Source organism: Phascolarctos cinereus, unplaced genomic scaffold (genome assembly GCF_003287225.1).
Source record: "Phascolarctos cinereus isolate Bilbo 61053 unplaced genomic scaffold, phaCin_HiC Scaffold_8;HRSCAF=390, whole genome shotgun sequence".
NCBI classification, from domain to species: domain Eukaryota; kingdom Metazoa; phylum Chordata; class Mammalia; order Diprotodontia; family Phascolarctidae; genus Phascolarctos; species Phascolarctos cinereus.
Genome location: NW_027556291.1, coordinates 68,443,504 through 68,452,370, shown reverse-complemented (window position 1 = coordinate 68,452,370; position 8,867 = coordinate 68,443,504). Strand labels below are relative to the sequence as shown.

The 8,867-nt window shown below is 48.0% G+C and overlaps 1 pseudogene; it reads right to left on the bottom strand.

Annotated features, from left to right (window-relative positions):
* Positions 1-2,718: 2,718 nt before the first annotated feature.
* LOC110203156 (proline-rich protein PRCC pseudogene) lies at positions 2,719-8,329 on the bottom strand (annotated as a pseudogene).
* Between the last annotated feature and the right edge of the window lie 538 nt (positions 8,330-8,867).

Sequence of the window (8,867 nt, the reverse complement as noted above, 5' to 3'; positions counted from 1 at the left end):
CTTTCTCTCTTGTACTTTCCTTAGATTGGCATTAACTTCGGTATTTCCTTAAATAAAATAAGTGATTAATGGTCCAGTCCAGCCACTAAGCCTGGTGACTAAGTGTTTATAGAACTCCTGGTGAAGCTGCTCGCCCATATTTCTGCCCTCATTTTGACCAACCATTAGATTTTGCTCCTGCTTCTGGCAACATTCGGCCTCTCCCGGGCTATCACCTCCAAGCACCTGGAAAATCTTCATTCTGTGTTCTGGGTGAAGCAGCTAGGGGTCATCGCTCTTACTTCACAAATGAACAAAATATTCAGGGAAGACTTGGATTTTACTAAGGCTCATCCTGCTCACTGTATATGCCAGGCTGGCCCACAGCTGGGTATGAATAGGCTCAGTTTGTCCATCCCTTAACCCCACAGTCATAACTGAAGACTCCCTTGACTCTATGGGGAACATGGCTAGGGTCACCCAGTTAGCATGTGTGTAAGGCCAGATTTGAACTCAGGAAAAGAAGGCTTCCTGACTCCAGGCCCAGCACTCTCCCCTGTGTAACCTAGCTATCCTAAGAAATGAACAGACAACATTATACTGATAGAGTGCTTGGGTGCTTGTAGTGGGATCCCACTTCTAAGATCATATTTCTCCCAACCTCAGAAACACTGTCCCTGACAGTTTCCCTCCAGCCCAAGGACCCTGTCTCTGGTAGTGATGAGTGGGCCCAGTGAGGCAAACTATGTCTCCCTGTTACAAGAACAAGCTGACCTCTGTAGAATTTCCCTTGTACGACCAGGTCTATCTCATAGCAGCAGAACCGTCCAGCACTGATGCCCACAGTTACCCTGTACAATCCGGAGGTCAAGCTGTAGACTTCAGCACTTCAATCCCATGGTTCCGTGAATGAGTTTCTTTTATTTGTAAAATACTGGGAATAACCCCTACCTGCTTTACTTAGAGTCTTAATTGAACATTTTCTAGGGGATTGCAGGAATAAGCCTAGGCAAGGTCCCTGTTTTCTGCCCTCAGAGAACTCGCTGTCTCTGCCAAGTGTATACCCCAGGGTGGCCCAAAGTCCAGGGGGCTTGGGTTCCTTTTTGTATAACCCCAAAGTTATAACTGAAAACTCTGTAAACACCAGCCCTATGGGGTATCTACCGAATAAATTCTGGGGAGAGCCTTTCCACAGACATTTGGCAGATAGAGCTTGCCTGTCAGAGGGAGGAGAGGCCAAGATGGAAGCCAGCTAGCCAGGCAGGCAGAAGAGATCTGTGTTCAAGGTCTGGGTCTGCCCTCACTAGCTGTGTGACCTTGGCTATGTCCCTGCCCTCCTCTTGACCTCAGACACACTTTTTTTTTTTCCCAAAGAGAAGGTAAGACCAGGTGAGCTCTGAGATCTCTTGTAGCCCACCATCCAACCCAAATCTACAAGCCCATTCGGACCCAACCCCAACATGCTTTCCCCACCCAACCATCTTCTCTGGCTGAGAAGATCCTGGTCCTCTAATGTTTTTCTTTGTGGTAGCCCCAACCACTAAATTCTACATTCCTCTTCCTCTAAAGGCCAAATGATGACTACACATAGCCTCACCCCACACTGGTCAGGTCACCTACGAGCCCAGGGAGGTGGAAGGCAAAGGTTCCTTAGTGTCCAACTGAGGACCATTTCTCTCCCATTTGTGGAGGATTAATGGGTCTGGGATGTTATTTTGGTGGTCTCTTTTGGCAGCTACTCAGGCCTCTGAGCCTAAGGTGACTACTGGGTACATTTCTCATCCCCCAGGAGTCTCTTCAGATAACCACTCCCAGCCCAGAGGTGTGGACAGAGAGCCAAAAGCCAAGCAGAACTGAATGTGGGCAAGGTGGACCCCCCAGTGAAAGGTGATGGCAAGTAACATGGATGTCCACTTTAGTGAGTCAGGAGGTACCCACACGGCAACCCTGCCCTACCCTCCACTAATGCTACTTTAGTAGGTATATATTCACATATATCAAGATAGGGACAATATATCAATGTACAGAGAATGTATGACAACTCATTCCTATGAATATTGTGAATATACTCATGTGTGAGTACTCATATTCTTGCTATATATTCAAATACATAAATATTCTCATACTTCTCTACATACAGTCTCTGACCAAATGGTAGAAATTAAAATGGAAGAGTAAGTGTTCATGGCCAAAATGTGGTAAGTTTTAAGTGATATTGTTGAGGTCTGAGAGGTTTAGAACCCTCAAGGACCAGAGTACAGGACAGGGTCATCTGGAATGAAGTCACGGACTCAAGCTTTCTTTGAGTCAAGGTGGCAAAGATTTATTGTTATGCCCTCTAGCAGGAAAAGTTTTTTTTTGTCAGAATGGATGTTTTATTTTAACAGACATCTTTCCTTTTGTTTAAAAAACAAAAAAAACTCGAGAATTCAACCATCATTTCACCCTATTTGGGAACCAAGTTCCCAACCTAAAACTGAAGAGTTGTTTCTGGAAAACTCACTCTGGAGTCTTTGTTGGCCCCAAGAGATATGGAAGCTGCGTTTCCTAAGTTTTATTAAGAAAATGAAATCCAATGTGTTCCTTCTCAAGGAGGTGATGGCTGGTCCCTGGGGAAAAAGGTCCTGCACTTGGAGCTGCTGGGGCTCCCAAGGGTGTTAGCTGGGAAGGGCAAGGCCAGGCCACCAGGTACTGGGTAAATGGGAAGATGGCATCCTTGAGGAAGTCAGTTCCAGAAGCCTAGAATCCATATTTAGCTTGGGTCTGCCGATGGCTGAGTTTCTTCTCTGACCAGGTATTCTTTAGCTCCAACTCTCTCTCCTTAGCCTGGTGAATCAAATATGGGATTTGGTGTTTTGCCTCTGCTGGCCGGTTGGCTGCTCACCTTTCTTCTTGCTGAATGACTTCATGGTTTTTTCTTCTGTCAAGGACTGGGTCATCCACTGCTGGGCCCCACTGAGCTGGTCATCCCCTTTGATCTCCACAAAGTTAATCTTCTCCCTTCCCTGGTTCCTCTTGCCCTGAAGTCTCTTGCAGGCTTCATCATCAATGAAAGAGGAGTCTGGGTAATCTCCTGTGGGGAAGCTCAGCCTGGATCAGACTCAGGGTAGTAGCCACTACTGTAATAATCCTGATAGTAAATGCCAGTGGCATTAGGGTCACCATATGTAGAGAACTGGTTGTAGGGCTGACTGCTGTAGCCCTGCCCAGGCTTGGGCACCCAGGGAGCCCCACTTGAGCCAGCCACCATCTTGAATTCAAGGGGAGCATTGGCTGCTGAAAGGGGGGATCTGGCTCTGTACCTGGGGGGGAGGGGCTCTTCAGAAGCAGCAGAGACAGGTTAAGGGTATGGCTCAGCTCCAGGAGGCTCAGCCTTGTCTGGAAGGGAGAAGTTCTCAGGGGCTACTTCCTCATGACTGTCCTCTTCCTCTTGTGTGATCTGCTTTGTCACCTGTAGGGCAGCACTCTTGGCAGCTGCTTTGATGGCTGAGGGCGATGGGGTGGCAGTGGTGGCACCCACAACAGGGGAAGAGGAGGAAACAGAAGCATATTGGGCTTGGGGGCTCGTTTGGGGAGCTGGGTGTCTGCCGAGCTGTCAGTGGGTTTTCAGGAAAAAGTGTAGGGCAGGAGCAATCCTTAGTCTCCTTTGTGGACAGGTTTTTGGGTTGAGGAAGCAAAGCTGATAAAGCCGTCCCTTCACCAGATCCCTGAAAAACAGTTTTCTTCTTTGTAAGTTCATCTTCCTCTGAATCTGGATCTCTCCGGTGCAGCTTGGAGGCCACCATCTGCTCTGGCTCCATAGTCCTCTTCTTTAGCTTGGGGAGCCCCAGAGGGGCCCAGGCATCACCAATCAGAGGGGACAGGTTGAGTCCTGGAGCTGCAGCCCCTGCCCCAGCCCCAGCCCCAGTCCTTGGCCCACCCTGACGGGCTGCGGTCAGACTGAGGCCCAGGGGCGGGGGGTTGGGGGAGAAGCCACCCAGGCCAGTGGGCGGTCGGGGTTGGGGCTGCAGCTGGGAGTATCTGGCCCTGGCAGAGGGGGCACCCCTGGTGGGGTTGGGGCAGCCGGGCAGGACCCTTGGGTGGGGGGAGGGAGGCAAAGAGCCCCCCAGGCTGGGTCCAGTGACCTCCTCCTCCTCCTCGGGCTCTGGCTAGTCCAGCTCGCTCTCTTTGCTGCTGGCGCAGGGGACTAGAGACTTGCCGCTGCCACCTGCCTGCAGGCTCCTTTGCCAGAAGGAGCGGCCTAGTTGAGGCAGGGGTCCCACAGAGGCCTAGCGGGCCCCACCGGGAGCAGGGCAGGACAGGAGGCAGGAAGACCGGCCTACTCCGCTCCCCGAGGCCTTGCCTCCATGGGAGCCCAGGACTGCGATTCAGTCTCCACCTGACCAAGGCCTCCCTTCTAGCTTGGGCTGGGGCCCAGGCAGCTCCACATAGATAATGGCCCTGGGCAGAGCTTCTTACAGAGCCTGCAACCTAGCAGGAAGGATGCTAAAGTTTATAGAGGGAAAGCAGTGAATTATGTGGCAGGTATGCTAATTAGGTGACATTACAACTGTGTCATTCACTACTGGAAACCAAAGGTAGGGGGTTTCCTAAGAGGCATGTTTTTGCTGTGTTTTGTCTGCGCCAAGATAGTTTGAGGATCTGGTGTCTACAGCTTGACCTCCGGGTTGTACAGGGTAACTGTGGGGCATCAGTGCTTCATAGTTCTGCTGCTACAAGATGGTCCTGGTCATAGAAGGGAAATTCTACAGAGGTCAGCTTGTTCTTGTAACAGGGAGACACAGTTTGCCTCACTGGGCCCACTCATCACTGCCAGAGATAGGGCCCTTGGGCTGGAGGGAAGCTCTCAGGTATAGTGTTTCTGACAACAGGGAGAAATATGATCTTAGATGTGGGGTCACAGTACAAGCACCCAAGCACCCCATCAGTATAATGTTGTCTGTTTATTTCTTAGGGTAGCTAGGTTACACAGGGGACAGAGTGCTGGGCCTGGAGTCAGGAAGGCTGCTTTTCCTGAGTTCAAATCTGGACTTAGACACATACTAGCTGTGTGACCCTGGCCATGTCACTTCATCCTCTTCCCTCATCTGCTAAATGAGTTGTAGAAGGAACTGGCAAACCACTCCACTATCTTAGCTAAAAAATTTTAAATTGGGTCACAAAGAGCCAAAATGGATTGAAACACAACAAAAAAAAAGAAAGAAAATTATTTTTTTATCCCTTTGTTCTTGTTGATTTTGCTCAGTCATGTCTGTCCCTTCATGATCCTGTTGGGGGTTTTCTTGGTCAGGATGACGTCCTGGTTTGCCGTTTCCCTTTCTAGCTCATTTGACACATGACAAAATGAAGGATGGATTTGATTACTCTTTGAGGAAATGGGGACCCCATGTCATCTCTGTCCTCCACAGCCACAAATAGCAGAAACAGGTGTTCTTGGATTCCCTAGTAGGGGTGGGGAACCTGCAGCCTCCAGACCACATGTGGCCCTCTAGGTCCTCAAATGTGGCCCTTCAACTGAACCCAAACGTTCAGAGGATAAACGTTTGGCTTCAGTCAAAGGGCCACACTTGACGACGTAGAGGGCCACAGGTAGTCTTGAAGCCTCAGGTTGCCAACCCTTGAGTCCTAGTCGTTTGATTTTTGGTCTAGAAATTGTTTTCATCTGATTGTTTTACTTTTAATATTTGTGTCCAACTTATGCTTCCACAACCTTCTGAACAAGTTTACCCCATCTCTCTGAAGATATGTGTGCCTTAATATTGATTTTGTAGCTACTTTCCAAGAAGGGTTCAAAAAGTTTGTAGTGAATGTAATAGTACGTAATAACTACAATTTCTAAAGTATTTTGAGGTTTGCAAAGCACTTTACAAACATGATCGCATCTGATCCTTACAGCAAAACCAGGAGGTAGGTCCTCTTCTCCTCCAGATTTTACAGTTGAAGAAACTGGAGCAGGCAGAAGTTAAGTGACTTCACTAGAACCTCACAGAGCTGGTCAGTGTGTGAGACTTCATTTGAACTCTGGGCTTTCTGGCTTCAGGCTCAGTGCTCTATCTGCTGAGCTACCAGCTACCTAATGGTACCAGATTTTAACAATTATTACTGGGTTATAAGACACGACAAATATGAAGATTTCATAGAAACTTGGGAAGAATTATGGATCTTTATGCAGAGTCAAATAAGCAAAACCAGTAAAAGAGTGTGAGCCTGACTGCAAGAAAGTAATTTGGAAAAGAAAATGCTTTATGAAATGATTGTATAAGGAGTGTGTGTGTGTGTGTGTGTGTGTGTGTGTGTGTGTGTGAGAGAGAGAGAGAGAGAGAGAGAGGAGAAGAAGAAGAAGAAGAAGAAGAAAAGAAGAAGAAGAAGAAGAAGAAGAAGAAGAAGAAGAAGAAGAAAAAGTGAAAGAGGGAAGGGAGGAGAAAGACACAAAGTAAGAATGTGTGTCCTTTTCTCAATGCCCAACTTCTTTCCATTCATTAATCATAATGTGGAATGGGTCAAGTTGGAAGGGTTTTTTTTTATGGGACACAGCTTTGTCTCTTGTATTTTCCTTAAATGGGCATTAACTTTGCTATTTGCTTAAATAAAGTGATAATGTGGTCCTATCCAGTCACAGCCTGGTGACAAAGTGTGTATACCTCTGTTCGTGAAGTTGTTCCACTAGGTGAGAAATAACTCATTTGGACTCAAGAGGGATGAAGTTAAAACCCCAATTTATTCTGCAGTTGCAACCCCAGGTGTCCTGTGGACACATTGTACCAAAGTAGGAGTTCACTATATCTCTATTCCTGGCAGCAAAGTCCCTCCTCGTTTTCTCACTGGCTGAGTACTGCAGAGTATGCAACTTTCTGGTATGCCTATTACACATCTACTGCTTGACATGTCATCCATCCTTCTTTATATACCCCATGTTCAGAAAATGGTGCCTTAGCCCCTCCTGGAATTGCAGAAGCTAATATTTATGTCTAATAAGCATGTGCCCGCCAAGCAAAGCTTAACCTTGTCCTACTTACTAACTTCTATCAGCAAAACAAGATAAGACCAGCTTTATCCTATGTTACCTAGTTACTTTTAGCCCTTGTTTCAATTTTATGGAATCTTTTGTTCTGATTAACTTCTATCAGCAAAACATGAGACCTGCTGTATTCTGTTTTATTTAGTTACTTCTCTAAATATTTGCTCCAAATGTATGGGAACAAAGATCTTCCTTATATCTCTCACCTATATTTCTGGCCTCATATTGACCAAAAAGTGAATTTTGGTCCTGCTTCTGGCCTCTTCACCCTCTCCTGGGCTCTCACCTGAAGCCCCAGGAAGATGTTCAAGGAGGGTTCTGGGTAAAGCAGCTAGGGGTCATCCCCCTTATTTCAGAAATAAACAAAACATTCAGGGAAGTCATGGATTTTACTAGGGCTCATCCTGCTCACTGTGTTTCCCAGGGTGGCCCAAAGTTGAGTATGGGTAGGCTTTGTTTGCCCTTCTCTTAAGCCCACAGTCATAACTGAACCCCCAAGTTCTTGGGAAACCTGCCCAGAGGCTTCTGCGGAGTACCTTCCAGGGACCCTCAGCCCATGATGCTTGGTTCTCAGAGGAGGAAGAGATGGAGGCTGGACTTAAGGTCTGCCTCTGGCCTTTACTGGTTGTATGATCTTGGCCATGTCCCTGCCCTTCTAGTAATCTCAGTTATGTTTTCTCTAAATTAGGAGGTTGGATCAGATGAGCTCTGGGGTCTCTTTTAGTCCTAAACCCTATCCACACCTGTAAGTGCATTCAGACTCTATCCCCACATCCATACCCCTTCCAAAAATTTAGCCAACTGCCTGCCCCTCACTCCCCCCATGAGAAGGCCATGCTTTCCCTGGGGCAGCCTCCAAGCCAGTGCTGAGATGATTCCAACCATAAAGATCGGAAGAAATCCAGTGGTTCTTCCTGGACCTGCCTTCTGAACCAGAGATGCCCCCACCCCTCACCGCACAGGTAGTGTTACACACCAAAGCCCCTGGGGACTGGAAAGAGAAGGTTCCGAAAGAGAACGTTTGGGGACTGTTTCCCTACAATGGGCAGGCATCCTGGGGTCTGGGCCTGATGTTTTCTGGCCCTGATGTTTTCTGGCCCTTTTCTCCCATGCACAATAGGAAGAATTTCAGGTGGGCTTTGGGCGGGTCCACTGCCCTCTCTGCCCTCTCAGATCCCCACTCCAAGGCATCCTGGTCCTCAGGTTACAGCCAATGGGAGCTGAGTGTCGGCCGGTGACGTCAGAGTGCACCTTGATGAGGCAGGCGTCCTCCAACCAATCCCGCTGCTCCCTCTGCCCGCCCCATGACACATCCCGCTCACCCGTTTCCATGGAAACAGCATCGATCCCAGTCACACCCTATTGATCTCATTTTCTGCCCTCCCTCAGGGCCCTCTCCAGCTCATTGTCTTTCTTCCAAACACATTCTCTTGCTCTTTCCTCCTCCCCCACAACCTCTACAAGTGTCTCGAGCTGCCAGCTGGGGCTCTATCCACTGTGCCACCTAGCTGCCCCCAAGAGTCTTAATTGATATCTATTAAAATTATTTCTTGGGGGCAGCTAGGTACTGCAGTGGATAGAGCACTGGCCCTGGAGTCAGTAGGACCTGAGTTCAAATCTGGCAACAGACACACCACACTCACTAGCTGTGTGACCCTAGGCTAGTCACTAAACCCCAACCTACCTCACCAAGTAAAAAAAATTATGAAATTATTTTACTGGAGGTACATGAGTGTTAGTGTATATAACTGTAGGACTGTGTGTGTGGTTCTATGTGTGTGTGTGTGTGTTTCTGTGTGTGTGTCTGTGTACGCGCGCACACGTGTGTGTGTGTGTTGCGTGTTTCTCTTCCAACTTCCATTCCTCCTCA